We start from the raw sequence: 7,912 nt of genomic DNA on the forward strand, positions 1-7,912 counted from the left end.
CCCTTCACCAGTCATGTGATCTATTAAGATGCATCGATATAAGATGATCACATGTACATTCATTGTCAACCTGCAGTTTGACATTCATAAAGTTGTTTGCTCAATAAAATTGAGTTAAGAGCATAAATTTCGGATTGTGTAATCAAGACAATCTTGATGATGATGGTTTGGCATTGAATGCCTTCGATAAATATTTAAACCATTGCTAATGAGAACAAAGCTTCATGTGTTGGTCTGAAATATGATATGTTGCATACAATAACACTTGTATGCATTAGACCAATAAATTATGATTATTTCTTTCCTTTCAATTGGTTCAAGGTCAGAAACCAACTATTCCATCTAATAGTTTTGATATGCGGTATACAATTAAGAATATACCATGATGCACAAAGATGTATTCCTCAATGAAGATGAAGGATAAATGTAAGTTTTTAATTCAAGCCTTTTTCAATACTCCAATTTATCTTTATCATTCCCCAAATTTTGTATAAAATATCCAAAATTCTGCATTCCATTAGCCCCTTATAGTTTTTTTCATTGTAAATTTGCTCAAAATTGATACAAAATAATGACTTTCGCTTCAGTTATAATGATAAAATACGGAGCTAAATGAATGTGTTAAATGTATACAAAAGCATGCTCAAATTTCTATCCATCCATTTGAAAAGGTGTATGAATGTGCTATATGTCTTGTATCAATTTGGTATTGATACTGTATATGTTTGCACAGATTTCCTCTGTAAAATGTGTATTTATGTGGTATATATGCTATTTTAATGTGGTATAAAAGTATATCAATCTAGTATAAAAGAGTATCAATTAGGTATATGGACACTACATATGCATGCATAGGTTTTCCTTCTCTCTTGTTATAAAAGTGTATCAATGTGGTATTAAAAGAGTGTCAATTGGGTATAAGGATCCACTCTCTCTTTTTTAAAAGTGTATCAATGTAGTATAAAAGTGTATCAATGTGGTATAAAAGTGTATCAATTGGGTATAAAGACTGCATGCAGCCGACAGACTTCAATTGTTATAAATTGGGCCAAATGACTAAAAAAGGGAAATAAATTGGGCTGACTGACTCCAATTGTCCACATTTTCAAATTGTGGACCATTTCTTTTCAAAGTGGTCATCCATGTCCTTTCCCTAATAAAATGAAATAATCACAATATCACTAACTTCAATATTATTAATCCCAACATTATTAATATATCAAATTTAATATAATTCATATATACTGCCAAACAACCTCTACCTTTTTCGAAAGTCAATTGTATAATATACGATAATATATAGTTGACCCAAATTAAAAAAGAAGATATACGCCCCCAACTATTACTGAAGGGATCAAAAGTTTTTAAAATTTGTATTTGTAGATTGTTATATACCGGTTGTGTCCGGCAGGGAATCTTGATAATATATGAGTTTAGTATTGTTAATTCACAATGATCCAATTATTGATATTAAATTTGATGTATGGAAAATACTTTGTCACTAAACTTGTAGACAAATATTTAAGTTTAAAGCCTCTCAAAGATACTGTACTTGACCCGGTGTAACCCGGTGTAGGGGTGTAAAAGAAATTGTCTCGACTTTTTTCAAGGGAAAGAATCTTGGCTTATTGTTTCAATTCGTTTGACCTAGCTTATTTTTTTTTTTGTCTGTTTCAAAAAGAATGATGATTGGCTTATCATACGTCGTGTTTCAATTTGTTTGACCTAACTTGCTTTTTCTTCTGTTTCAAGAAGAATGATGAATCATGGCTTATCATTAGTCGTGTTTCAATTCGTTCACCTAGCATGCTTTTTCTTCTGTTTCAAGAAGAATGATGAATCTTGCTTATCATAAGTCGTGTTTCAATTCGTTTGACCTAGCTTGCTTTTTCGTTTGTTTCAAAAAGAATGATGAACCTTGGCTGATCATAAGTCGTGTTTCAATTTGTTCGACCTAGCTTGTTTTTCTTGTTTCAATTCGTTTGACCTAGCGTGCTTTTTAGTCTGTTTCAAAAAGAATGATGAACCTTGGCTGATCATAAGTCGCGTTTCAATTTGTTCGACCTAGCTTGTTTTTCTTCTGTTTCAAAAAGAATAATAAACCTTGGCTTATCATAAGTCGCGTTTCAATTCGTTTGACCTAGCTTGCTTTTTCATCTCTTTTAAAAAGAATGATGAATCTTGGCTTCTCATAAGTCGTGTTTCAATTCGTTTGACCTAGCTTGCTTGTTTCGTCTATTTCAAGTTCAACAAGAATGACGAATCTTGGCTTATCATAAGTCGCGTTTCAATTCATTTGACCTAGCTTGTTTTTTCATCTGTTTCAAAGGAATGATTAGAGGGTTTGCGAGAACTAGGAGAAATGTTAAAGAAGAAGTGCAAGAATAAAGTAAATAGAAGACACAAGAATTTTACGTGGAAACTCCTTGCTTAAGGAAGAAAAACCACGACCTTCCTCTAGGATTTCTAAGCTCCACTATATCCAAGCAAACTCTTGAATATAGACTCCAAGGATTAACCTCCTAATTTTTTGTTTCCTAGCAATAATTCTATTATAAGGAAACACAAGCAGTAACTCTACTGCTTCAATCTCCAGCTAACTCTAACAGGACACGCCAAGCTAATTCTAGCTTGAAACAAACACCGATGATTACAAAGAGAAAAGTTTGTACCTCAAAACCTACTATAATCATAGCGAATGTAGGCAAACATTTAAGACCAAAATACAAAAACTTAAGTACAACAAGAAAATAAAAATACAACTCGAAGAACAATCAATTCCCTGTTGCACAATGTAGTCTTTGATTTGCAGCTTCAAAAGATATTTAGTTGTGAGAATATAGAAGCATTAGTTTTCTTGTTGAGGAAGATGAGCAATATATAGTATGATACAAGAAAACCTAGGAGAGATTTCATTGGTTAAGGCGAAAAGGTGGCAGCAGCTTTTCCCATCAACTTTTGTACTTTGTGTTGGCTATAACTATTGACCATGATAGTGACAGGTGAGCCCAACCTGTTTTCTAAGTGGTAGCAGCTTTATCATCACAAAATCTCAAGGAAAGAGGTTCCAACATACAATTTGTCAATCATCAAAATTAAGAACTTAACAATGATAAATCTTGGCTGATCATAAGTCGCATTATAATTCATTTGACCTAGCTTGTTTTTTCTTCTGTTTCAAAAAGAATGACCATTTCTCCTTTTTATTAATTCTTTAATTTTAACTTTTCACATGACATGTTCAAAACCACGAGACTAAAGGACATTTTGATACATTTGACAAATTAATTATATTAAACTAAGCGTCTAGTCAAACTAGGCTAAATAAAATTAATTAAGCAAAATCAAACACAATCAAGTAATTCACAAACATAAGTGGAAATGAAAACAAGTAGTCATGTCGTGGATGGAAAATAGATTTTTATTCCTCTTATATGCAGTACTGATGGTAGGACTTGATAGGGAATTACAAGCATGAAGGACTTATTAAAGGAAAATGTTTTTTCTTACATATTCATGCTCATGTTCTTGTCTTCCATCGGCAAATGTTTTGGTGTTACCTCAGATACTATAACTACGACCCATTTTCTCAAAGATGGTGAGGACAATGTTATTGTTTCACGTGGTGGAACCTTCGAAATGGGATTCTTCAGTCCAGGTAATTCTAAAAATCGCTACGTGGGCATGTGGTACAAGAACATATCCGTTAGGACAGTTGTGTGGGTCGCTAACAGAGAAGTTCCTCTGACCAGTAGAACTGGTAGCTTGAAGGTCATTGAGCCAGGCATTCTTGTCCTTGTCAATGGAACTAATATTGTGGTATGGTCAACTAATACCTCAAGATCTGTGCAGAATCCCATTGCACAGTTGCTTGATTCCGGGAATCTTGTTGTGAAACAAGCTGGTGATGGGAGTTTCCTTTGGCAGAGTTTTGATCACCCAACTAATACACTTTTTCCGGGCGTGAAGCTCGGTTGGAACTTTGTAACAGGCCGAGAGGTGTACCTGTCGTCATGGAAGAATGAAGAGGATCCAGCTCCCGGTGATTATACATATCGTTGTGATCCTTCTGGATATCCACAGAACTTCCTGAAGAAGGGCTCAACTGCGATATATCGCTCTGGACCATGGAATGGTCTTCGTTTTGGTGGGGCAACAAACTCAAGATATAGTACTTTCTATAAATATGGAGTAGTCTCAATTAATACAGAGGTGTACTTTCAATATAACCTCACATCTACAGTTATCACAATGTTGATACTAAATCCAAATGGCGTCGCACAACTTTTGACCTGGGGGGATGGAGAACAGGCTTGGGTTCCTTTCCTCGTATTACCTGGAGATAACTGTGATACATATAAATTGTGTGGCTCATATGGTAGCTGCAACAGTAATGATTTTCCTGTACTGTGTGGATGCTTGGACAAATTTGTGCCAAATAATAGTGAAGCTTGGAACAAGGCAGACTGGTCAGGTTGATGTGTTCGGAGAACTCAACTAAATTGCTCTCAAGGAGACGTATTTCTGAAGTATTCGCAACTCAAACTTCCAGACACACGGAATTCCTGGTCCAATGTGACTATGACACTTGAAGAATGCAAGAATATGTGCTCTAAAAATTGCTCTTGTATGGCTTACTCAAATGCCGACATACGCGATGGAGGAAGTGGATGCTTATTGTGGTTCAACGACCTGCTTGACATTCGGCAGGTGCCCAAAGGAGGGCTAGATTTCTACATTAGGGTTGCGGCTTCTGAGTCAGGTTTGGCTAGTGCTATTAACTGCAAACATTTTGAATAAAGCAGAGATGAAGTATTGTGCCTATGCCTCTAAACCATCTAGTACTATTAACTGCAAACTGCTGCCTGATGTCTATATAACAAGGAACTAACAAATTTTAGTTGAGCTAAAAGCTACTCCTAATACTTTACAGTAAAGTAGTCTGAATCCTTAAGGTGAATTTATAAGCATAATGACTGGTAAGACCCCCAGTTGCCTTATTTGAACTAATTGATAAGCATCTAGTTTTCTACAGAACAAAGCGATTGATATATAGCATCAATCAAATTAAAAATCACACTCAAAAAGAGAGGTATGAGTATAAAAAATGGTTGTGTTACATGAAGAAAAATGACCTACAGTGCTCCAAAGGTTTGCAGAACCTTCATAACACGGTCCATAACATGATCAACTTCCCATAGAGTGAATTTATTACTCCATTTATCTCTGTTGGAATACTTGCAGATGATAATCTGGAGCAATCGAATGGAAAGAAAGGAAAAGCACTTATCTGGATTCTGGCATCATCAGTTGGTGTCATTCTAGTAATCCTTAGCATGCTGATCTATCATAGACGAAGGAAAAAGGTTTTAGAGCGAAAAAAGAAAGGTAAGCTGGAAAAGTCGCTTTTTGTCCTGACATCTAAGTAAAATAGAGTAATAGAAATCTAAATAATAGTGAAAACAACTGCCATCTCTGGTATTCACAGTTCAAACAAATCTACTTCATTTGCTTTTGGCAGGAAGGTTGGGACACACTGGCAATTGCGCTGAAGAATTTGAAATACCGTTGTTTGACTTATCTACCGTAGCAAAGGCTACCAATAACTTCTCAGTAGACGTTAAGATCGGTGAGGGGGGCTTTGGACCTGTTTACAAGGTACAAATACTTTAGACCTGCAGTTTTATTATTTATGCCCAATAGATAGATCATACAAAGCATTGATGACTCATGACAAAAGCTTTCTGGTCCTTCAGAGTAAAGCTTCATCTTTAGATTCAGTGTAGGAGTTGTATGATAAAAGACGTAACGAACTAAAGCATTATTTTGTAAAAGGCGTAACGAACTAAAGCATTATTTTGTAAAAGGCGTAACGAAGTAAAGCATTATTTTGTAAAACCAAAGGATACTTTTACAATAGCTAAGGGAAGAAGATGGGAATAGAGGGAATGTTCTTCTAGTGCATGACTTGTGGTACAATAGCTTCATTTTTAGTTTATCACTTTGGACACATAACTGACTTTTGTGTACTTTCTATATCATAGTATTGGAGATATTAACATGCACTGATTTGATGTTTAGGGAATGCTTGAAGGACAGGAAATAGCTGTCAAGCGTCTGTCTAGAACTTCCACACAAGGAGAAAATGAATTCATGAATGAAGTTTTATATATTGCAAAACTTCAGCATAGGAATCTGGTGAAGATTATTGGCTGCTGCATTGAAGGAGAAGAAAAAATGTTGATCTATGAGTACATGCCAAACGGGAGTCTTGATTCGTTTATCTTTGGTACTACTCTCAATCCAATAATTTGCAAATTATATACTATTGCGTCACACAAAACTGATGCCTATATTAGTACTTCACTAATCTTATTCCAGATATTTAGTTAATGACCAAACAAAATTTTGGCAGATGATACACAAAACAAGGTACTAGACTGGCCTAAGCGATTTCACATTATCAACAGTATAGCTCGGGGAATTATGTATCTGCATCAAGATTCTCAACTGAGAATAATTCACAGAGACCTGAAAGCTAACAACATTCTGCTAGACAAGGACATGAATCCAAAGATATCCGACTTCGGCTTGGCAAAAATATGTGAAGAGGATGTCATCGAAGCCAAGACAAGCCGAGTTGTTGGAACACGGTAAGAACATCCTATACTTGGTCGTATTTTTAGCCTAAGAAGAATATTGAGATAGTTAAGGGTATGTTTTCCAGCATTAGCGACTCTATATTTGTTGCGTTTTTATGCAGCGGGTACCTCTCACCAGAATATGCATTGCAAGGGCTATACTCAGTAAAATCAGATGTATTTAGTTTTGGTATCTTAGTACTGGAAATTGTGAGTGGCAAAAGCAACAGAAGATTTTCTCATCCAGACCATTATGTTAACTTACTCGGACACGTAAGATATTTCATTTACTTCACTATATCTAACCGATCAATGTTTATCTACTAGTAACAAATATATTACAAAGCTAAGCTAGCCAGTCATACTAATAAGCTTGTAAAATGTACAGGCATGGAAAACCTATAAAGAAGGTAGGTCGATAGAACTGCTTGAAGAATGCTTAAGTGATACTTGTTCAAGATCAGAGGTGGTACGATCAATTTGTGTTGGTCTATTATGTGTCCAACAATGTCCTGAAGATCGTCCAAGTATGTCGTCTGTGGTTTTCATGTTAAACAATGAAGGTGTATTGCCACAGGCCAAACCACCAGGTTTTTACATAGAAAGAAATACAAATGAAGTGGAATTCTCTTCTAACCAACATGCAAATGTAACAGTGAGTGAGACCCCCATTACAATATTAGATGTCAGGTAGTCAGTGGCGGAGGCATGATTTTCATCAATTACAGGATGATAAACAGAGGGGGCAGCAAAGGACACAACTATCCTTAAACCCACTAAATTATAACTCGTTTTATCATGCCCCGTTAAATTTTCTTCCACTTTTTCCCTGCTCCATCGAGCTCTTCTTAAAATTTCATATACTTTATTTTTTAGTGAACAATCTGTTCACTTGTTTGCAACACTCATTTTCTTTAATTATTTGTAGCACAGTACCTGTGGCTAAGCTTGCAACATGCTCTTATAGGACATCAACTGTTTACCCCAAATTCAACTATTTTAATGCATATAAAGTATTTGTTGGCTTGTTATATAACATTCTTTAAGTTGATGAATGACAGTTGTTATGTATCTATTGATTTGACGTAAATATTAAATGCATATAAGTATTTTCTGTGGACACTGGATACAATGTTTCAGATCAATTTATAAAAATGGATCATGCAACTTGTCATAAATGACTTATAAAGGCTTTCAACTTTTAGAAATGATTCTACTACGCTTGTTTATCTTGCTTTAACTTTTATTATATGCAAAATTTTATTTAATTT

General features: G+C 35.2%; 1 pseudogene; it reads left to right on the plus strand.

Annotated features, from left to right (window-relative positions):
* The first annotated feature begins 3,474 nt into the window (after positions 1-3,474).
* LOC107876915 lies at positions 3,475-7,335 on the plus strand (annotated as a pseudogene).
* The last annotated feature ends 577 nt before the right edge of the window (positions 7,336-7,912 follow it).

The sequence above is a fragment of the Capsicum annuum genome, chromosome 7 (assembly GCF_002878395.1).
Source record: "Capsicum annuum cultivar UCD-10X-F1 chromosome 7, UCD10Xv1.1, whole genome shotgun sequence".
In the NCBI taxonomy this organism is placed as follows: Eukaryota; Viridiplantae; Streptophyta; class Magnoliopsida; order Solanales; family Solanaceae; genus Capsicum; species Capsicum annuum.